Source organism: Pinus tabuliformis, chromosome J (genome assembly GCF_031772625.1).
Source record: "Pinus tabuliformis cultivar Carrire ecotype Pingquan chromosome J, CPIR1, whole genome shotgun sequence".
Lineage (NCBI taxonomy): Eukaryota > Viridiplantae > Streptophyta > Pinopsida > Pinales > Pinaceae > Pinus > Pinus tabuliformis.
The window spans coordinates 774340669-774365771 of record NC_142295.1 but is presented as its reverse complement, the minus strand read 5'-3'; the positions used below and the strand labels follow the sequence as shown (position 1 = coordinate 774365771).

The 25103-nt window shown below is 39.5% G+C and overlaps 1 protein-coding gene across 1 annotated transcript in view; it reads left to right on the top strand.

Annotated features, from left to right (window-relative positions):
* The window catches only part of LOC149229021 (putative E3 ubiquitin-protein ligase RHA4A), a 96181-nt gene that overhangs the window by 5775 nt on the left and 65303 nt on the right, over positions 1-25103 (top strand). The gene's annotated exons all lie outside the window — the stretch shown is intronic.

Here is a 25103-nt window from a genome sequence, read left to right as displayed (position 1 = left end):
CCAAGGACTACTACAAGTCAGGGTTTATTGATAGGCAATGATAAAGAGTATCTAGACATGCAGAATTCGAAGAAAGGATTCCCTCAATAATTTAAGTCAACAAAGGGATAGGGAAACCCTCAGATAGGCTTCAAGTTGAAGCTTGGCTAAGGAATAGGGTTTTATTGGCACAAAGGAGCTAAGAAAGATGACATGCGTCTATGTAGAAATTTAACCGTTATAATGTTATATTTTCCAATTTAAGGGTTCAAGATGTTGAAAAATGTGTAACTAGGTTTCGTCTTCATAAATATGAAATGTATTCTTGTAAAATATAAAATGAAAAGTAATTATTATTGAAGCATGGCTTTCATGCTCAAGTCCTTTTATTTTATAAGTCAAGCACCCATTGAGTGCTTCTAGGGTTTAAGAGTCATTGTCATATATTGAAGACCCTATGGGTACATTGTATCATGTAAAGAAAATTTGTTTTTGTCCTTAAAGTGTCGAAATGCCCTCCAAGATCAAGTCGGCCTAGAAGTTGTCAAGTTAGCCTACATGAAGAGCCACATCTACCCTTGAAGAAGCCTATATATAGAGAGGAACTCATCCTCCATTAGACACTCACTCACATCTCATTCTATGTGAAGAAGAGGACCAAGAGAAGTCGAAGAAGAAGGACGAAAAAGGAAGTCGAAGTGCTTGGGCTAGTTATCTCTCTCCCACGTGAAAGTCAAAGCTAGGGTTTCTATGCTGGAGTTGTCTTTGGTTCGATCTTGGAGGAAAGAGAGAAAAGAAGTCAAGCGAAGGTGTCTTAGGGTGTCTCACTAGCCCTAAGTCTCAAGAAGAGGCAAGCGAAGGGAAGAGGAGGCTATACGAAGAAGATCAAAGTCTCTAAGAAGAGCAATAGTAGTTGCAGCTATTGCCGGGAGACAAAATTTCGGATCTACAGTAGGAGGTCGAAGTTCTTGTAGTAGGAGGCCAAGTTGATCTTGATCTTGGAGGGTATTTGTCTAAGTCACTAGGTCATGGTATTTGCAATTGAAGGATCTATAAGAAGAGAAAAGATTTAAGGGTTTTCCCCTCAAGAGGAGGGGTTTTGGCTCTGGCTTGCAACCTACATATTGTGTCACTGTTCTTATTGTTTTGGTAGCTGTTTGATGTATCTCACACTGTAATAATAAGGAACAAGCTAACAAGGTAAAAGATAACACAAACAATTATCAAGTTAAAAGAGAATTAACATACTCACTGCCCTATTGAATTCTCAACATGGTATCAAAGCTAAGGTCATCTAAGGGCATCATGAAGATCTCCTCTACAGTAAAGAAGTTCATCAAGAAGATTGCAAGCCATCTCAAGAAAGGTATCAAGGAAGCATGGAGTTTCCTATTCTCTACAAAGAAGGTATCAATCAAAGAAAAGGATGAAGGTCTCTTCTCGGCTCTCTCTAGCACATTCCAAGATGAAGACATTTGGGTAATTGATAGTGGTGCATCAAGGCACATGACTGGCCACTCCAATCAATTGAAGACCTTATCAAAAGGAAAATCCGCTTATTCAGTGGAACTTGGAGATAACAAGAGCTATCCCGTGAAAGGTATTGGATCAACCTCCATAAAGCTGGAAGATGGAAGCAACATTCACCTCAACAACATTCTATTTGTCCCAGGTTTGCACAAGAATTTACTTTCCATTTCAAGTCTAGAAGAAAAGGGTGATAGAGTAGCTTTCATTGATGGTAAGGTCATTGTATGGAGTAAAGACTCAAGTATAGATCAAGCTAAAGTCATTGGCATTCGAGAAGGAAGACTTTACAGACTAATGTCTCCTGTGGCCCAAGCCCTAGTTCACATTGAAATTAGCCCATGTGAACTCTAGCATAGAAGATTTGGTCATCTACATTTCAAAATCCTTCCAACTCTAAGTTAGTAGACGGACTTCCGAATCTAAAAGAAGATCATGAAGGAGTTTGTAAGGGATGTGCATTAGGCAAAAATACTAAGAGATCATTTGGAAGTTGTGCTTCACGGTCAAAAGAAATCTTGGATCTCATTCACTCCGATGTATGTGGCCCTATGACTCCTAAATCTCTTGGAGGTCATCTATATTATGTCACATTCATCGATGATCATTCAAGAAAAACCTGGGTTTACTTAATGAAAACCAAGGACGAAGTATTTCCAAAATTTCAAGAATTCAAAGCTGAAGTGGAAAACCTTATAGGAAAAAGAATCAAGATATTAAGATCTGATAATGGAGGAGAATATACATCCAAAGAAATTATAGCATTCTGTAAGGAGTTTGGGATTAAGAGGGAGTTGATAGTCCCATACAATCCCGAGCAAAATGGAGTTGCAGAACGGAAGAATAGATCCATTGAAGAAAGTGTAAAAGCAATGTTACACGATCAAGATCTTCCTAAGTTCTTGTGGGGAGAAGCCATGAAGACCGCTGTCTACATTCAGAATCGAAGTCCCCACAGATCTCTAGACAACAAAACTCCAGAAGAAGTGTTCACTGGAAAGAATCCATCTGTAGATCATCTTCGAATCTTTGGGTGTCCTGTATATATCCACATACCCAAGGATAAAAGAAAGAAGTTGGATCCTTCAAGAATGAAGGGAACATTTGTTGGGTACAACAACTCATCAAAATCTTATAGGATCTACATGAAAGATGGACATCACATAGAAGTTAGTCGTGATGTCATATTTGACGAAAGCATAGCTTTCAAGAAATCAAAGGAACTTTCCATAGACTTTGATGATGAAGAACTTCCCGTATTTGAAGAGGAAGTGGATAAGGGAGAAGAAGAATCACACCATGAAGAAGAAGGTCCTAGTGAGCCCGTTCAACTTGTGGTTATTCCCGAGACAAGAAAAAGACCTAATTGGTTAAAATCTACTCTACTTGATGCAGAAGGTCTTGAGGCAGTGAAAGGATCATTCAGAAAAAGAAAGAAACCCAAAAGATATTTTGGGTACACTGCATACATGACAAAACTAATAGAAGCAGAACCATCCACTTTTGAAGAGGCTGTAAATAATCAAGAATGGAAGGATGCCATGAATGAAGAGTATTAATCTATAATGAAGAATGGAGTTTGGGAGATCGTACCTAGGCCCAAAGACAAATATATGATTACTTCCAAGTGGATCTTGTTAGGGTCTTATAATAATAGGATTCATAATTTTGAATTGACTATGGTTAGTCTTGTAATATTGTACATACTTTTGCTTTCTGCAAAATGTTTTCCATATTAAAGAATAAAAAATGTAAAGAGGGTATGTCCTAAAAGAATAATCAAAGGACAAAGAAAGAGAAAAGATAAAAAAAGTGAAAAATATGAACCCCAAAAAAAGAAAAAATAAAACAAATCATGAAAGTGTGCAAATTCAAATGCCACTACTTTTTACTTTACTATGCAAAATAAGCTTGTGTGCAGCTTGTCACAAATGCCACAATCCATGATGGTCAAATAGCTTAATCTTGACTTATTCATGCTTTAAATTTCATGAAACAAATCATGAAAGTGTGCAAATTCAAATGCCACTACTTTTTACTTTACTATGCAAAATAAGCTTGTGTGCAGCTTGTCACAAATGCCACAATCCATGATGGTCAAATAGCTTAATCTTGACTTATTCATGCTTTAAATTTCATGTTGATAGGCAGAGAATAAAGATCTAGCCAAACTGTTTAACCTTGGCAGGTCAATAGTTAGGTAGAAAATAAAAATGAGCTCATTAGCTTAATCTGAGCCATTGGAAGTTATAAGGTTAGAATTAGATAGTTTGCTTGTCAAAAGAAAAGGAAATAAAGGGTCAGCAAGCTCAAATGCACCCAATAAAGTGAAGAAAAAATGTTAGGATAAATAAAGGGTAGGTAGAAGAAAGGTTGCAAATGTACAAGGTTGCTGAGTCAAAAGCATATTTATCATGCTTAATTCTATGTTTCATGTGCAGGGGCATTTATGAGAAAGAAAAGATGTTCACAAACTGGTTTAACTAATTTCCCCTCATTTCACTATGCTCCCACATGCTTATTTGCTAATTTCCCCATTATCCCTTTATCATTTATAAGTCCCCTTTTCCCCTCATTTTGACCCTTACCCCTTGGTTTCACACATTTTCCTAGTAATTACCCTTCAAAAATCATTTCCCTACCCACAACCCCCTTTCCCTAGTGTGAAATCCATTCCCCATTTGCAAATATTAACTTCCCCCCTTATTAATTGCCCTATTTCCCTTCAAAAACCCATAAAACCCACTTATCCTAAGTTTTTATCCCCCCCACATTATTTAATTAACTCCCCGCTTCATATTTCCCCGACAAACCCTTTTAACCCACCAACCCTTGTTGCAGTTAAAAAATCCTGCCACATAACCCATGGTCCCACTTTATTAAACCTCGCTGCTTATATCTAATCCCTACCTTATTTACTAATTAATTACAATTATTTGTAATTAAAACCCCGGGCCCCACAAATCCCTTCCTCGATTCCCTATGTGCAGCGTGACCACGCGACAGTTGTCCGATCTCCTGCCCCCAGATCCGACGGTGCACATCCATATCACGTGGGTTCACCGTCTGACCGATAACAGCCCGAGAGCATGCGAGATTCGCGTTTTGCTTGGGCTCTTTTTTGCTATGTAGCGGCCTCAGGCTAGATTGCGTGCTCGTGAAAAATACCGCCTGCCCTCCAAAAGTGGTGCGATGGCCCAAAAAACCACCTCCCGGCCCAGACCAAAAACCGCCCACTATTCATTTATAGTTTCCATGCCAAAATGTGACCGTTACCCTTTAAAAGGCCGGGAAAGCCCCAATTCACTCTTTTCGCTCATTTTCACTGTAAACGCTGCTCAAGCCATTCTGCGACACCCTGAACCTCTGCGACCAAATTGACCAGTGTCTGTCGCCTGAAGAAGCTCCAGACACCTAATTCAAGCAACTAGTTGACAGTTCAAGCTACTGTACCCTCTGCATTCACCATTGAACCCAGTTTGCAAGCCAGACCGCCAAATTCCAGGTATTCTTGAGAAAAACCAGAACGAACCTCTCAATTTGAAAATGTACAGTCTAATTGAAAGCTTAATTAATTGAAATTAATTAATAAACTTGCCTAAATTGAAGAGAAATTTACTTGAATACCCCAAACCCTTCTTTTACAGACTGTAACTACCATCCCACTGTTCCAGGGTGTCTAAACCTCACTTCTACAACCACTACAGGCCTAATTCATATCCATAAACTCAGTCATGGCTTCCCAGACCTCTCTAGACGTGAGACCTCTGTCAACCCCTCACCTGGACATCGACCACCTAGCATTAGCAGACAAAGATTTTCAAATAAAGGATATTGCTTCCCCAACTTACCTTCTAAAGCTCCACTGTTGGAGTAAGGACAGATTCCTAAACCAGAACGATGACATCCACCTTTGGGAATCTAATTTACCCAAGTATTTGTTCCCAGAAGTACACCCATTCCCTGACATCATCCACTTCTGTCATGCCTATTACATTCCTAGCCAAAGGGCTATTATCACCCCTAACCAGCAGCTGTTATTTACCATCACTGCAGAATCTATTAACCAAATGTTGCAGGTCCAACCAAGCCCTGATGAGACCCCACTGTCTATAGGTGACTTGCTGGACCTATATGTCAAGTTAGACCTGACCAAAATAGCACAAATATTCTAGACTTTCATCATAGAGGACCGCCATACTCCCACAGATAGTCCTCCTTATGCTGCCACCATTTTTTCAGAGAGAGGCAGACAGATTATTACCATGCTCTCTTGCATCCTAGGATATACCTCAGATGAGCATGTGGATGAGGTTTTCCTGGCCTTTCTTTCCATCTTTAGCCCAGGCAAGCCTCCTGCTGTCATTTACAACTATGCTCAGTTCATTGCAGACAAGATGCATGAACAGTTCACCAGACTACCAACTGAGAGAGTCTTCAAGTACTCCTCTGTGTTATTTCATATGTTTTTATATTATCAATCAGACAAATTCCCTGTCAGCATCCAGAAGTTGGATACCAAAGGGAATCCAAGGTTAGTTATTTATTGGACACCCTTGATCCAGAAATACTCCACTGCATTCACTTATAAGGACTTCATCGATTCATTTGTCCATCCAGTCATGAACACGCTGACCAGTAGCCCTCAACCCAGAATCAGCCAGGAAATCAAAAGGGTGTTACAGTTAGCCAAGAACAGCAAGGTGGGAGACTGGTATTTGTACCAGAACCACACAGAGATTAGAATTTATGGATGCCAACTTGCCCCTTACAAACTGCCCAAATACCTCCCTATGAGGATATTTGCACTGGAATATTTTAGGCAGATCATCAATTCTGATGAAGTCAACTTCCTAGCAGCTAGGAAGAAAACCCAATTTAAAATGAAAAATCAATTGGGCCCCTTCATTTGTAATAACAGAGAGGCTGGACCAGAGGCTGACAAGATATTGCAGGAAATGAAATTCAGGAACAACTTTATGTGGTAGTATGACCCTCATGGGGTCATAAATAAGTTAAGAATCAAGGTCAAATTGGGACCTTTCATCCACCATCCTAGACCGGATATTGAGAGGTTTGCCAACCAATCAGAATGGTTGGAAAACACATTAATTGACATGGATAGCACAGTAGTGGATGTAGAAAATACACTGATTGATGTAGAGAAACAAATTGATGAAAGTTCTTTCCTGTAGGTTCCAGAACTAGGGGAACCCATGAATATTCCTCCTATTTTACAAACCCCAGCAAATGAGGAGAGAAACCCAAAGAGAAACAAGGAGGAGGGTTCCAGTTCTGCTATGGAAACCACAGATGAGCATTTTGAGCTCAGGAAAAGGCCCAAGCTGAATCTTGTAACTGAACAGGAAGAAACCATTGAATCAGTGGAAATAACTGACACTAATACAATGGTGGAAAGAAGCAAAGGCACAATTGCTTCAGGAGAAACACAGCAACCATCAACATCCAACACTCAACTGATTGAGAGACAACTCAGTGTTGAGGTTTCTTCTTTCACCAGGCCAACAGATAAGGAAAAAGATATCAAGGATAGGTACAAGGAGATCAAGTTGAGAAATGAGAAGTTGAAGGCTGAAACATATGCCCAATACTTCAAGCACACACCAGCTAATCAGAGCAGGTTGATGTCAGCTTTTGACATCAAAGCAGGGAAAATGCAGGTGTCCTTCATGCAACCTACTGTTCAGCAGCCAAAAACATCAGCTGACTACAAGAAAACTGATTTCGAAGTGTTGGCCAGGGATGTTCATCCCATTGACCAGATTGAATTCCACAAGAAGGCTGGAGAGATGATCTACTCCACCTTGACAGGGAAGGCCATGGCTACACATAAGCTGCAGAATTCATTAGATAACATTACAACCCAATATAAATTGGAAAAGGCCTCCTCACAGGCCAAGGATTTTCAATTTCAACCCTCCTTTTTCTACTCTCTAGCACCATAATAACCAAAAAAGGAACCAAGAAGAAGAAAATTCCAAGAAATATAACCATGATGTTTGAAATTTGAAGTTTTGAATCTGCAAAATTTAAAAAAATGGAATAGGAATGGGAATGGGAAATAGAGAAAAAATTATTTATTTATTTAGGAATAAACATTAAAAAAAATTTGTTAGACACTCTATTCAATATTGTAGAGCCTACCTCTTTTGTGTCCAATTACCCTTGCAAGCTCTTCAATCTCCCCTTGCTTTCTCTTGCTCTCTCACTCTCTTGCTCCTTGCTCTCTCCTTGCTCCTCACTCTCTCCTTGCTCTCTCTCACTCTCTCCTTGCTCCTCACTCTCACCCTCTCTCAATCTCAATCTCACTCTCACTCTCACAATGATGAAATGAAATGAGGGAGGGTCTATTTAACCCTCCCTCCCTCACAAATTTTCCACAATTTTTTTTTTACCGCCAAATTTTTTTATTTTTATATTTTATTTTATTTTTATTTTTATTTCTTATTTTTATTTTTTTTATTTTTTATTTTTTTCCCGCGTGTTTTGATCCTATCGATCACTCTCATCGCTCCGGGAGCGATTTTTATAACCCGGGAGCGGTCGCTCCCTGACTGCTCTCGAGTTATAAAAATCGCTCTCGGAGCGACGGGAGCGACACTCTCTGCTTCGCTCTGGAAATAGGCAGAGAGCGCAATTTTTTTTATGTGAGCGCGCTCCCGACCCACTCCCGAGTCACTCCTGCCCGGAGCGCGGATTGGGAGCGGGATTGGGGGAGGGGGGGGCACGCTCCCCCACAACGCTGCTTGGAAGTAATATGTTCTTGCATCACATGAGTTACCCCTTTCCTCAGCTTGATTTTTCCACACCTCTGGTGTGCCTTTTTCTTCTTTTTGATAATACTTTGATTGGTAGCATAGCTTAGTAGCCCAAGTTTGTTTTTAATGATTTAGTATTCATTTACCCCTTAATGATGAGTCAAGTTATCAATTTTCAAAGCTGGTACATGCAAGAGTTCCTTTATTATGTGATGGAGCATCAAGTGCTCAAGGAATTGGGTGATGGCTAATGAGGGGGGTAGACCTCATGCTAAGATTTTTCCCACATGCTAATTATTGTCTCGACCATCTTTTGCATTTTAACTTTTTCTTTTTCCGTTCATTGTGGCTATTTTATGCTTTTAACATTTTTTTAGCTGCATCAACCTGCAGGGCAAAGTTTTCGGCCCAAACTCAAGGATGAGGATAAGAAGGATGCCAATCCCAATGAACCAATGACCACAAGCTTGAAGAATGGAGATGAAATCTAAGGAATGATGGAAAGTGGTAAGTATGGAATATCATGGGCACATTACTTCAATCCAATTCTCCCATGTAGTACCCTTCCTATAACCCTAAGGCATTAAAGGAGGTCCCACTGGACTAGGGTCAAAATGTAACCTCCTTGGTGAAGTGAGAGAACAAGTTTATAGTCAAGATTGGTCAATCATAGTGTTACTTGGGAGCGGGAGCGAAAGCGGGGAGTAGGAGCGAAAATGGGAGCGGGAGCGACATTTTCAGAAGCTCCCGGTTTGGGAGCGAATCCCGGAGCGTTTTTTATATAATATATATATATTTTTTATATTTTGATACATATATGTCAACAAAAACATGTAGAATAATGAATTAGATATAAAAAACATAAAAAAAACATAGATTGAACCATATAACAACAATCATCTAGAAGTTATAATCTTCATCAACCACATCCACAAGTTGGTAACATAGTAACATACAACATATTGAGTCTCATGATTCATCAATCTTAAAGTTTCAAGCTTTCAAAATTCAATATATAACGTTTATCATCATTGATCGCCAAATTTGTACTTGTAAGCTAAGTGTAACCATTACAACAAATAATACCTAACATGAAATGAAATGTTATAAAATGAAATGAAATGAAACAACTTTCAACTTTCATGAAGCATCATATTCATAATTCATTACTAATGAGTTATAATTGCCAACTTCAAACTTAAATTGTCATATATTGTTTAAAAAAATATCATAATAAATATGAAAGAGTCAATAGTTATAAAAACTACTAGAGACTAGAAAAGAGAAGTAAATCTATTATCTATTTCTTATTCTTGGGCCTGTTGCCACCACGAGAAATGTCTAATTCTTTAGTCTTGTTGGAAAATCAGGGTCTTTGTCATTAATATCACCCTCTAAGCATTAATATCCAGAGGTATCTTTGTCATTACCTCTGTATCTGTATAGGGATCTTTGTCATTAATATCACCCTTTAAGCATTAACATAAGATAGAAAAAGCATAGCATGTCAAGTCAAGATTTTGTTTGAGTGATGCGTACATTTTTAGGAGGGTCATGATAGAGGAGTTCGACAACCAATGTCACTAACATCAAGGTACATAGAGGGATTGGTGCTCTTGATTAAATACGAGTTCCATACCCTAATACATGACAAAATTCAATGGAAACATTGCAATCCCCCAATCCTGAAAAACTGATAAATCTGCTGGATTTTGAATGAAATCTAAAATTCTACTTTCTCCATATGAAATCCAATGAGGCTAGAACCACTCTTAAACATCTTGAGTCATTTCATGGTAATGTTAAAAATTTAAGTAAAAGGATGAAAACATTCTCCTTAATCTTCATTTTCATCCTTTTACTTTAAGAATTTAACATTACCATGAATAGCATATCAATACTAGGGCCATAGACTTGATCATGAAGCTGCCCCACTCAAAAATTATTTGTTTCTTTCAAAAAAATGCATTTCGAACATTACTACAAAAAAAATTTGCAAAAAAGGCAAAACGCTCCCGAAAAGGTAGGGAGCGAATTTTTTTTTTGGGAGCACGCTCCCGACCTGCTCTCGAGTTGCTCCCGCCCAGAGTGTGGATTGGGATTGAGATCGAGGGGGGGGGGGCGCTCCCCCGCAACACTAGTCAATCATCTAGATCACTCTTTTATTCATGTTAGAATGCTTGAAACATTACGTAAAAGCACATTATTACAAGATGGTTAAAGTACTTGCCAAAGGATGACCACCTTCCTGCAAGAGGAATGCGAAATGGAAGAGAGATATTTGACCGATGCAAATAGGGAAGTATATTGGCACAACGTCATGTATTGAGCAATGTAAGGTTGTTGACTGGGTGGATTCCCAAAGAAGGAGAAAAAATTTCTCCTATGGGGTTACCCACATTTTGGTGGGTAACACCCCCCTTACTATGTTGATTCCCACAATAGAATCTTATTTTCTTGCAGCCTTTAGACTTTGCCCAGAAAATGCACCATTATAATATGTGTAGGGTGAAAGAAGATACCCCTTCCTAATTCCTTTTGAAGAAGTGAAAAACTTAGTGGGTCTTCTATTCACGAGCTGGACAATCCACAAATTATCAATGCATGCATCCAATTTATCTATTTTTTAAACTTCTTTAAGATCTTGCGTGAAAAACTATTACAAACTTTGTCGAACACAATAGCCATTCAAGCTTTATAATCATTTCCATTCTCTTTTCCACCATATTGTTGTACATAACATTTTGGTCAATGATTATGTTCTAAGTTGCACAAAACGAGGAAATGGGTACGAGTTTCCGAAATGGGCACGGGTACGAAAGGTGACCCCCCCAAATTTTGGAAACGGGGAAACACGATATATATATATATATATATATATATATATATATATATATATATATATATATTAGAATTTAGGACATTTAAGAAATGTTATGTGCAATCATAAAGCATACATGATACATTATAATTTATTACGTTTAAAGTTTAAACATTATGATTAAATTTACATCACATTTGCTCATGAATGATCACATAATAAAAATAGCAATATTGGAATGTCCAAAATCAACCTTTATTATATATCCAAATCTAAAAATCAACCTTTATTATATATATGAGGCTGCAAGTACAATAAAGACTATGAGGCCACAAGAACTATAAAGACAAAAGACTAATCCTCATCATCATATTCATCATAAAAAACAGAAGCAGAAGCATGCTCAACAGTGGATGGTGGTGTTGAAGAAGATGATGGGCCAATTCCACTTCCAGGCTGGACCTCAATATTCAGGGAAGCAAGAGAGAGATCTAAATCAGGGCTTTCTGCATCCACATCCCATTCTTTAGAAGGACCACTGTTGTATTCTGGACCCCTACGAGATGCAAGGCGAAGGTTGGAGTGCACATAAACAAGATCCTCTGCCTTCTATGAGCCCAACCTATTGCGCTTCATAGAATGAATAAAACCATAGGTGCTCCAATTCCTTTCTACTGATGAAGAGCTTACCACTTGTGAAAGAACACGAATGGCAAGGTTGTGCAAATGTACACCATTTGCTCCATGACAATTCCACCACCTAACTGGATTAATGGTGCTTCTCTCTCCAAAGCTGATATATCTGCATAATCATCTAATCTTGCAGCAAAACTGGCAAATTCTTCCTTTATCTCCCTGTGTAGATGAGATGGAAATATTCTCATAAGGGCTTTTTTCACCCCATTAGCCACCTCTCTATCCTTATGGGGTGCCTTCCTCTTCCCATTGCTTTGAGCAATAAGCTCCTCATCATAAAATTTGGGGTTCAAGGCATGTGCTAAAGTGTGCAATGGAGTGTTGAAATTGTTCCACCTATCAACAATGATTTTCTTGACTAAATCAGCAAAATGATCATCAACAAACAAAAGTTGTGGAGACTCTTGTGAAATGATTTCCATAGTTTTTTCAACCATGGAATCCATGCCATCATATACCTCTCCTAAGAAAGGTTGGTCAGTGTCCGCATTCCGAAGAAGCTCAAATCTATCTTGCTCCACCAATCCTCATCAAGGCACAATCTACGCACCATATATCCCCACTATGAATCTGCTGGTCTCCACTCAACCCAAAGTTGACTCACCACCATAGAAACTAATTCATGCTTAACCTCAACAAGGCGGTGCAACATCAGGAAGTTTGAGGCATATCTTGTCTCAGCGACTTTTAACAACTCCAAGTACTCTCGAAATATTACCTGAGATTGGTGGTGGTTGGTGATGAATTTAACAATCTCCCTTGCTTCCCCTGTGATTTCCTTTATCCATGGAACTTTGTTGTTGATCTCCTCTAAGATCAGATTCAGATTATGGACAATGCAGGGTGTCCAAAAGATGTGGTCATACCTCCCCTCAATAACTAAACCTGCAACTTTGCAAACTGGTGCATTATCCTTTATAACCTGCACCACCCTGTTAGGCCCTATTTGTTCAATAGCTTTTATAATAACATCAGCAAATGAACTGTGCATCTTTTACCTCTCCTAAGTAGTCTTCTGCCTTTATAAACATTGCTCCTTTGGGGGAAGTGGAAATGATATTTATCAATGGTTTGTACCTTGTATCTGTCCTCCATCTGAGACTATGGTAACCCCAAAGCTACTCCAGGAAGAACGAATTGGTGATAAGATATCTTCCACAAGCTCCTTCTCATTTTTGAGAAGCTGAGTTTTGACTTTCTCATAGTTGGGCCCCTTGTACCCTTGAGCAGCTTTGTTAATCGTCATTATCACATCTTTCCAGTAAGGAGACCGAACAACATTGAATGGGATACCACTTGCATAAATGCATCTAGCCACTTTGGAATCAGTTTCTTCTCTTGCTTGCACATTCACCAATTTAGCAATTCTGCTATCCTGAACTGAAGGGGATGCCCCTCTAGTATTTTTGGATGTTAGTGGTTCATGTTGTTGAGTGGCACTGGCTCTCCTCTTCCTTGCTTCAATTACAATCCTTGGCTCAATGTTAGATGAAGCTTGAGGAGTAGCTTGACTAAGCTCATCATGCCTTCTCTTAATTCCATCTGCCTCATCTTGCTCTCTTTGATATGCCATCCTTGCCAATGGGTCTATTGTTTTTGTGCAACCTACAATACCTGCCCTCCTCCATGCAAAAGATGTGCCTTCACTCTTGGGTAGGAGCCCTTGTACGAATTACTGCAAAGATTACATCACCGTTCCCATGAGCCACCACCTCCACATTTTTGAAGCTTTGTTACATGCCTCCAAAGAGGATAATATTCAACCCTTGGGTTGGCCCTGGGGCTTGAACTTGCGGTTGCACTTTGGTTGGAAGCCATTGCTGCAATTTTTTTTTTTTTTTTAAACAGCTGTAAAGAAAAGACGTTTTTCATATTTTTAGCAACATAAACCCTCGAAAAATTGAAGAAATAGTAGGAAAAAACTAAGAAAATGAATGCTTCTTACCCAAATTAATTTTCTGTAGCTGAAGCTACCCCAAAATGCCAGAAAAGACAAGAGAAATATGGCTGTAGCTGAGCCAAAAGCCAAGAATGCCGTAGCCGGAAACTCTGCACTCCAAATCTGTTGTTGAAATCTCTTTCTCTTGCTGCTGAAATCTCCTTTGCTCATTGTTGAAAACGCCCTAGCTGAAACCACTGCTCTCTTCCTCTCTTCTCCTTTGCTAAAATCGTCCGTCTCCAAGAGAAACGACTTGCTCAATTGTGTGATGAGAGAATGAGGCGAGAGTCTTTTTTATAACTTGAGAGAGGCATCTAGAAGCATCCAAAAGATACTTTAGTCGCCCAATAAAAAAATAGAAGCAAAAAAATAAAAGAAAAAGTCAAGTTTTAATTGGAAACTCTGCGATAAATCTTGGAAACTCATTTCCGGCCGTGTTGGCCATGTTTCCCCAGTGTGAAACGGGCCAATACGGTCGGAAACGAGTTTCCAGGCCGTACGGTAAGAGTTTCCTCATTTCCGTTTCGTTTTCGGCCAGATACGGACCCCTGGGCAACGTTTCCTGCAACTTAAATTATGTTTGCAAAGAAGCCTACAAGGTACAAAACCACTTCGTTCTTTTAAAATTAGTTTTTCAATGACCATTTTCAACTTTTATGCCTCTTTTTTGATACTATATGATACATTGCATAAATGAATTGGATGAAGCCTTCCAGATTTGGATGGATTTCTTTCATTTGGTATTGCTAACCCCTAGATTTTCCCTCTTGCAAATCTGGAGGGTTAAGGACCAGCACATTTCATTTGGGTTGTGGGTTCAGAGATATATTGAGAGACAACTTTGCTTGAGCTAAGGGTTGGTTCCCATGGAGATCAACTATAGGATTGGTTCAAAGATGTTATGGTTATTCAAATACATATTTTGCACAAATTTTCATCAGATTGGAGAGAGTTACTATTTTTAGCATTACCCCTACATTTTGGGAGACAACATTTCAAGGCGTGCATGTTAGAGATGATGGTATATTTGGCATCCTTGTGAGATTCTAGAGTTTGGTGAGCCCCTTTCGAGAGAGACACAAAACATTTCTATTTTTAGCAAGTGGTTGCATGTTGACTTTGATCACATATTTAGATTCCTCACTAAAACTCGAGTCTGATGAGTATAATCTTCTAGACATGAGAACAAATTTCTATTTTTAGCAGTGGTCATGCAATGGCGACATGCAGCAACCTCTAGTGATGACATGTGGCAACATGTGGTTGTGACACATGGCATCTTTTGAGCATGACACATGGCAGGATCTGGATGCATAAATGAGCTAGAGTGAAGTGGCGAGTCATTTGAGTTGGGTTGAGTGTGGTAGTGAGTTAACTAGATCGCAACATTGAGTCAACTATGGACCATTGGGCACATGCATGAATCTAGGAGCAACTTGGCATCCTCTGGTGTTAACCAAGTCATAGGGATGAATGGAGGAGTCTATGAGGTTTTCTTTCAAGTAACCTAAATTCATGCATTTTCTTCTCTCCACTTTACTTTTGTTTAACTCTCTCTAGTTCAATCACAGATGTGTTGATTTTTTGTGTGTAGCATCAAGAGGTATTCCTGCATGACTAAAGGGTCTTCAAGTTGGCCCTAGATGCATTTTTTATATATTATTAAGAAAAGTCGGCACAGGAAGAAGTCAAGTCGGTCAATCAGTGAAGGGACATGTCCCTTGGGTTGTCACACCCTTGGATATGTATAAATAAGATGTGACATCTCATTTGAGATTGAAGCAAGAGCAAGTTTGAGCAAAAGGAGAAATCTGATTTTTGGGGTCTATCTTTTTCTCTCTCTTCACCATTTCATATCTACACTTAGAGGCCTAGTTTGACCAGCATTGATTGATAAGTACAGTTGCTTTGATCGCTGATTTGACCGAGTTTGACTGCAAAGATTTGACCTAGTTTGACTGCAGATTTGATTGCAGGTTTGACCGCAGACTTTAACCAGTCACAGGCCGAAGTTTGATTGTAGACAGTTTGACTAGGCTGTTTGACCGGTGTTGACTTTTGAGTAGTTTGACTGGTTTGACCACAGTTGTTTGACTAGGTTTGACTAGTATTTTGACTTATATATTGGCACAAATTTCTAGACAAATTTCTAATTTGTAAACCTCGATGAAAAGACAATTTTTCCTCAAGAAAAGATTGTTGGGTCTTCTCCCAAGGTAAAAATTTGTGTTTATGTGCATGGCTATCTTTCTATGATCTTTATTGTTTCCATTGCATTTATTGTTGAGATTTTTTGAGTATAATTATTCAATAATATTAGTGGCATAAAAATACTGTTTGAAAATCATTATGAAATAATTATCAAGCAGAAAATTGTATTCTACTACACTCGCCATAGAATTTCAACAAGTTGGACTAAGATCATCTCCTCTTCTCCCATGAGCATGGGTAGTTCATCTCCACCTCACCCTAGTTCTTCAAGAGTTGAACTCCAACGCATCCTTAATTCACTCCACTTCTTCTTAGTTAAGTCGAAGTATAAGGCTTGTCTACTCCACTCATCTTGCTAGTCTACTCCATCTTCCTTCACTTGATTCTCAGTGTTACTCCACAACGTCTCCATTCCATCCAAAGCGCATGGCTTCTTTCTAGTCTTTAGCCACTTGATTGAGATAGACTCCTAATCAAAGTTCAAACTAAAGCACATTAACACTCTTCTTCTAGCTTGACTCCACTCAAACTATACTCGAGGACACTTTTGCTTGTGTTGACTCAACTACTCCCTAATTGTTAAGTTATGGTATGTTCTATGCTTAGAGCAGTTTACTTATTTTTCTTATTATTATCCATAGATTAGCAATCACATGTACATTAAGTAAAGTGCAGATAGAACGTTAAACGATCGACAGAAAACAAGCCAAGACAAGAGACACAAGATGTGGCGGCTAGCCAGGGACGAACCCCAATATGGGGAAACCCTTTGATCAAATCTTCTTTTCTCTTCAATAATTCAGTAGAGAGAAATAGTACAAAAATCTGATTTACATCAGCAACAGCAAACCCTAGATCAACCCTAAACTAGGGTAGTCAATATCTTGTAAACCGACCATTGGATCGCCTTGATTCCTTCACCAAAAAATGTGGCCTTCCAAAGAGAGTCATGTTCACCTACTGCGTAGTCCAGAGAGAGAATGATGGTCAACGCTGGTCAAACTTCCGATCTGCAGTTGCAGCCCTAAAATCTGCATCCTTCCTTCCACACGTGTGAGAGAAGAGTCTTTTCTGCGCAGGAGAGAGAGAGATGTGATGAGAGTGAAGTGTGAAAATGAGGAGAATACTCCTTGTATTTATATGCAAAATGTTGGGGTTGAATAGATGCGACTGTTGGGCTTCTGAGCCTACATAAGTTGCTGGCCGACTTTGACAGTTAGTCCATAATCAAAATAAATTCATATCTCCATAAATACTTATCAGAATCGGATGATCTTTAGATCAATCGTACACCTCTCGACGAGAGGAATCTAATAAAAATATCATCATCCATGAATAGATGACCCACATGAAGTTTGGCCCTAGTTGCTAACACTCCCTCTCAACTAGGGAGAACTTCATTTGCAATCTGTCGGACCATCACTATTGTCCATCCATCAAATGCACTGATCTGTATGGCTTGACCCTTCTTGCTCTGCTCTGCTCGGTTCTGCTCTGCTTTGCTCGAATTATGAAGAAGAAGAAATGATCGAGGATGTATCATACCATCCTCCACTGACTTGAAGTCAGTCTCAGAGTGTGTACCACTCTCACTGGTCCCAGACCAGTATCATTGATCCCAGATCAATGAAGGTCATCCTAGCATAGGGAGTACGGTAGATACAACGATGCGTCCATCGGTACTACTATGGTCCCTATCCTCATTTCCCTGCTCATTGATCAGATGAGAGGTACTTCCCATGAGTCCCGGACTACATGGGTAGGGTGCCTTGACAGGAGAACTAATCATCCTTTCCACAGGAGAGTGAATCATCCTGTCCTCAATCGCCATGGAGAACACATCATCCAGGCCCATAGGTGAACTAATAATCCTATTCCATAGTTTCCATGGGGTGTCACAGGGGAAGGTTGAACCTTTTACCTTGTACCAAGTGCACCAACAGGGGATGGTGAGTCACCCTGTGGTCATGTGTCGCTCCAAGAAGTACCCTGTGCCCCCCTGGAGCTCCCAGAGCTCAGTACATCATACTTGACCCTCATCGGAGGGTCTCTGAACGACACCAAGTCATTCTCGAAAAGTCAGGAATTTGACCTTTCCTAAGGGCTTTGTCAGAATGTCGGTGACCTGTTCATCATCTCAGTGTGATGGAGCCTCCTTGCTCATCGACTTACCATATCCCAAATAAGGTAGTATCTGATGTTTATCTGCTGGAGCAATCATTGAATACGGGATTCCTCAATAATCGAATCCCACCTCTGGTTGTCACAGAGAATCATAGTGGTATTCATCATGTGTACAAACAGCTCACTGAAGAGCTTTCACAACCAGGCAACTTCATACGAGATCATACTCATAACTATGTATTTGGTCTCGACTTCTACTTCCTCCACACTGCCTGCCTAGTCAGCATTTGAATAATTTTGCAGTTTCATATTTCCGGCAGTGTATCTCAACCCATGAGAGATTGTGCCCTGAAGATATCTCAGAAGATTCTTGGCACCAATCCAGTGGGGCTCAACCAAATATGAGCTCACCATGCTAACTGCAAAACATATGTCCGGATAGAAGTTCACCAAGAACATCAACACGTATGAGTTTATGAAACTCATAGGCATTTCCCAAATCTGGTTCGACATCACTACCATATAACTTCTTGAAAGTTAATATCCTCGAGGTAGTCACAGGCTTGCAGTTTATCATTCCATATCCGAAATCCAACTCCCTCTTACTTCTGCAAATGAGAGGGTCTGCACCTATCAGAAATTGGTAGTTTCTCAAAAGGTGCCAGAATGAGAGGTCTATCATCCACAACCTTCGGGTAATGGTTTGGATCGGTTTCACTTTTAGTGAATCTTAGCTTCATCTGACAGCTATCAATCCTTTCATACTACACCCGGGGAGTTTTGCTTCAAGCCATAGAGGGCTTTCTTCCACCTGTATACATGAGATTCTTGATCATGAATCTCAAACTCCTCGGGTTGTTCCAAACCTATGGACCTGCTACATGAGGGGAATGGTCCCCTTGTAAGATTTTCCTTTGGTACATCTCAGACATGTACTTTCATGCTCTTTTTGAATTCAGGCATCCCTATCACCATCTGACTCACAGACCTTCGGTGCTATGTGTCAATGGACATGGTCCCCAATGGACTTCCTGCAACTTGATACAACCTTGAACTCAAAAACATCTTTGAAAATTCTATTTTCAAACACGTACCTTTCCATCGATGAGTGCCACCTTGTAACCTTTGACTTCCATTGTTGAAATGGACACCAGGTTCTTCGTGCGATCAGGTACATAAAAGAGATTCTATAAATGAATCGAGTTACCCTCATTCAATTGAGGGGTAACATTCCCTACACCCTTTCCAGAATAGGTGGCATCGGCTCCAAGTATAATCCCATGATTGTTTCCATCTCTACCAAATTAGAGAGTGCACCCATCTATCCGATGAAGTGCCTTGAGGCACTGGGGTTCCTTGCTTTCTTTGAAGAGTCGACCATTTTCTTGATGACCTGCATTACCTGTCATTCCTTTGATCATTGAAGATGTCCCTGGAATGATTGTTATCTTCATCAAGAGATGTGTCTCTGCCATTCAGACACTCCTTCGCATAATGGCCGAACTTATTGCAACCAAGGCATCCGCCTTTCCTTCCACCCTTAGATCCGAACTTCCCAATGAAGTGATCTTTAGGTAGGCCATCAGAAACTTCCGCTACGCCATTCTGATAATATTCTCTGCTTCGACTTCACCCTTGGTGAATTTAGAAGAGAGATGTGGAACCCATTGATCCTTTTGTCTTGTCCCAACTGTCTTCGGTGATTGCTCTTTCACTCTTGCTTGGGCATTGTCTTCACCTCAGCTCTGAATCCATGTGTATCTTAACCAATATCTTTTTCCAGTATCTTTTCCAGATTAGCAATCACATCAGCATTAAAGTAAACTGCAAATAGAACATAAATATAAATCGCAGAAGACAAGCCAAGACAAGAGGACACAAGATGTAGCGCCAGCCAGGGACAAACCCCAATGTGGGGAACCCTTGATCAATTCTTCTTTTATGTTCTTCAAAGTTCAGCAGAGAGAGAGAGATAGTACATTTACAACGGAAGTCAACACTTTGACTTATCTAGATATGAGCATAGATCATCTCCTATCATGATGATACATGAGATCAGTTGAAGACATTCTGCTTCAACTGATTCTCCAAGGTGACGACTTCACCTAACATAGTGTTGCAGCTTGTACTCATGTTGCACCCGTCACTGTGCTGCACCTAGTCACTGAGCTGCTCCCATCTGCTCCCATCATCACGTTGCTCCTTAATTTATCATCATGCTGTCTCATTCATCATCATGCTGCCCTTTACTAACATGCCCATCATGCTTCATCTTTCATCATCGTGATCTGAGACTGTTCATCCTTATCATTCTCATTATGTTGAGACTGTAACCATCATAAACATTACTGCTTATGATCCTTGTCATTGTGATCGCATATTAATATGCTGATGCTTTATTACAATGACAATGATTAGGTTTATGTCATACATCAATACTTTAATTGCCCTTGAGGTATACGAGTTAATAGAAACAAATATAAGTGTATGCCGAGATCCTTGTTACAGGACTTAAGATCCTTCAGCTCCATCGGTTGATGAGAACACTTACAGGTATGACGAGATGCTGCTTATAGATACTCTGAGATCATCATTAGCATTCTCTGATTTATTCATCCGAAGATATTTCCTTCAATCACAGGTATGCCGAGTATCACATATTTCATCATGGTGATATGTCTAGACAGATCCAAATACAGAGCCGAGATGTAACCCTTGTTACTTCTTGCAATCCTGATCACTGTTTATAACATGTTGAGGCTGCAATACATACACAATCCTCTTTGTCCATCCGAGATGTATTCGTGTGAGATCACTGCATCATCAAATTCAGTTGAGGCTGCTACAGGTATATCATAGATGTGTGAAGGCCGAGGGTATTCTATTCATGGTGACTGCGTCCTCATGCCGAGAATAATCACTTCAATTGAGTGCCCAAATCACACGCTGCCTGATCTACTTCGCCAGATCACACGCTGCTTGCTCTATGCTGCCAGATCACACACGGCTTGCCTGATCTATGCTGCCAGATCAGAGAACATCGCAGGATGCTGAGAGTGTCCAAAAACCCAAACAATTGCTGTGTCCTTACATGAGGCCATGACTGCACCTAAAACCACGGTGCAGTCAATACCCTACTGCGGATTTTTGACCTTGACTGCGACTCCGTTATTTTTCTGCGTGTAGAATAACTGTGGCTAGGGCATCACTGCGGCTAGGGCATCATCTGTGGCTGCGGCTAGGGCATCACTGCGGTTGCAGCTAGGGCATCATCTTTAGGCCAGCGTACTCTTAGTGTCTCTCTCCTTCACCAAAAACCCAAAGACATGGAGAGGAGGAGATCACATGAAGAGTGTGTGTCCAAATGAATTCAAGTCCTCTCCTTTTTATACTAAAACGTAGATGATGAATAGACATGACTATTGGGCTTCTGAGCCTACATAAGTTGCTGGCCGACTTTGACAATTAGTCCATAATCAAAATAAATTCATATCTCCATAAATACTTATTGGAATTGGATGATCTTTAGATCAATCCTACACCTCTCGACGAGAGGAATCTAATAAAAATATCATCATCCATGAATAAGATGACCCACATGAAGTTTGGCCCTAGTTGCCAATTTTAACACTAATTTAAGTCAAAGCGCTTGATGCTTTACTCTACTTTTCTCGAGGATTACAGGATTCACACTTGCTTGGACTAAAGCATACCCTCACTTGTTGACAGTTGGATGGTGAGTTCACTCCACTCATCTTGGTAATGTACATGAGAGAGGCCTTGCATGGCTAATTAGACCCTCTCATTCGCCAATGTCCATAGGAGGAAGACTCATTAAAAGCAAGGGTTCTTCATTGTTTCACGGGGATCTTCTTCAGCAGCAGCAGATTATTATTTCTTTCTCTTCGTTTATCGTCTTTCTCTCTTCTATCTTCTACTTCCTTGTGCAGAAGACATCACTATATTGGTTTTGTAACTATCTTCTTGGAGCAGCCAGCCTCCTGGTTTTTGCGGAATAAAGCTTGGCTTTGCTCTTATCTGGCTCTATGGGTTTGTCGACATTTTAATGATTTTTTGTGCAATGTTTTAGAAGTTCTCAAGCCTTTTCCTTGGTAACAAATATGCCATTTGAAGCGCTTTCTTTCTTATGTTTTCTTTTGCCATTTCAGTCTAACGTTGAGAAGACAATTTCACGACTTTATCCACAAATTATTGTATAACCTCTTTGATCGCTTAGTTGCTGGTCAAAGAAAACTATTGCATGTTTGCCTCATGTGTTTGTTTTGTTGATCTACAAGGAAAGTAGAGCATGCAGGTCTAGGAACACCACCTTGAGGTTGGAAAGCACCAGCCCAAAAGAAAAGAAAATTTTTCATGTGACACTATTGTGCAGATTCTTCTAAATGTTACACTGAAATTTCCACCGCAAGTTCATCAAGTTTCTCACTTTTCTGGGGAGTGCTTTTCTGTACTAAAGGGTAAAAGAGCTAAGATTGAGGAGATTGTGCCTTCTCCCCATTCTCTCTTGGAGAAGAACCTGATTTGTTAGCCTTCTTGGCTTGTTTGTAGAGTATGATTATTATAAATGAGAAACAGAAAACGGAGTGTGAAATGGATACAGTACGAAAAACTGCAAATTTTAAGTTTTGTATAAATAACATTTTTTATAAATATAAAATAAAATATTAATTGTTTTAATTCAACAAAAAGATCATTTTCATATTAAAAGAAGCTGCTGAAACTCTATCCTTTCCATTTTACAAGTACATAATAAACCCCTTTACCTTTTCCATTTTATAAGTAAATAATTAACCCCCGTCTTTTATTAAGAGGCTGTGCTAGTAGCCGGCTATGTGTGAAATTCATAAGAAAGGTTCAATTGAACATATCTGCTGCAGGGTTTATCTCTTTGTCATGTTTTATTTTGCCTGTTAAGGAAATCATTTATACTCTATTATGTTGTGTAATTCACTGTTGTGTGAGTGAGTTTGTTTGTTTCAACTTGTTTCCACTACGTTAATTATATGTTTGATCTTAGAAAATTGTAGATTCGTTCTGTGTAAGTTGGCTCTTGGTTCATCTGGTCGTGTTGAACCCCCTAGTACTTCTTGTGAGGTAAAAATAGAAGACGTTCCTGAAATGAATTACACTTATGATGACAAACCATATTGTCAGGAAGATCCATTTATCACAAAGTACAATCTAAATGAATATTAGGTGAAGGTATCCATGTTGTGGAAAAAATGGTTCACAAACTCTAACAGTTCAAATCCTGGATTGCCGTCACCCAAGCCAGAAATATGTCTTGTACATGGAATTTTCCGGTCTGGAAAGAGTTACATTCTGACTGTTGTCATCATTTTTTCTCGCAAGAATTTTCAAGGATGGGGAAGCAATGAGAATTATGGTGTCTGCTGCAACCAATGCTGCAATTGACAGGGTTCTGTCAGATATAAATGGTTTTGAAGATGCAACGCTGAAGGAAATGCAGGAGCAAATGAAGCATCTCTCAAGAAGTGGTTGGAAATTGATGAGAAGGTAAAATCTTTAAAGAAATGGAAGATTTCCAAATGGAAGGCGAGACTCAAAGATGAACAAGTGGTTGGTGTCACCCAGTGTTACTTGGGAGCGGGAGCGAAAACGGGAGTGGGAGCGACCATTTTCAGAAGCTCCCGGTTTGGGAGCGAATCCGGGAGCGATTTTTTAAAAATATATATATATTTTTTATATTTTTTAATTTTTGATACATATATGTCAACAAAAACATGTAGAATGATGAATTAGATATAAAAAACATAACAAAACATAGATTGATCATTGAACCATATCACATCAATCATCTAGATTCTAGAAATTATAATTTTCATCAACCATGTCCACAAGTTAGTAAAATACATATTACAAATGCAACATAATGAGTCTCGTGAATCATGATTCATCAAATTCAATCTTAAAGTTTCAACTTCAAGCTTTCAAAATTGAAAATTCAATATATAACATTTATCATCATTGATCACCAAAGTTGTACTTGTAAGCTAAGTTTAACGGTTAACCATTACAAGAAGTAATATCTTAGATATTTCTAAGTCCTAACTTCTAACTGTTAACATGAAATGAAATGTTATAAAATGAAACATGAATAATGAAATGAAATGAAACAACTTTAGTCTTTCACGAAGCATCATATTCATAATTCACAATCATTAGCAATGAGTTATAATTGCCAACTTCAAACTTCAAATTTTCATTGTCATAGTCATATATTGTTTACAAAAAATATCATTATGATATGAAAGAGTCAAGAGTCAAGGACTCAAAACTCAACAATTATGAAAACTAAAGTCTAATAGAAACTAGAAAAGACAAGTAAACTGTAAATCTACATGTGGCCCTTGCCATGAGAATCTCCAGGAGTATAAGCAGGTCGTGGTGGTCTTCTAGGAGTCTCTCGCACAGACCGATGACCAGAACTAGAACCTCCACGTGAGGGTGTAGATGGAGGTGGCGACAGCAAAGGAACAAGACTCGGACCTCGAGCACTGCTACTGGATGGTGGAGGTGGAGGTGGCATGGCTGCTGCAGCAGCTGCAGCTGCTTCATCTTCATCCCTTATAAGTTCCTCTTCCAGTTCTTCAAGATGCACTATACCATCCTCCAAATTGTCATCCTCTGGGTGATTGTCCCAAATTCTATATGTGGGATCCTCATAAGCCCGATCACAGTAATGACTCAACAACCTCAAGTTGTAGTGCACATAAACCAAGCTTTCCGCTGGGCTTTCATTGAGTCTGTTTCTTTTCACATTGTGTATGAAGCTGTAGGTGCTCCAACACCTCTCTGCAGAAGAAGTATTCACAACCCGTGATAGAACTTTTTTTGCCAATTTTGGCAAAAGTCCATGGCCGCCATATGTTTCCCACCATGTGAGAGAACCAAATCTGTCTTTGTCTTCCATTGCATGGAAGGTACCAAACAAACCAGTGCCACTGAAGTATCTGCCTATTTCAAGGCGCACAACTACACATTC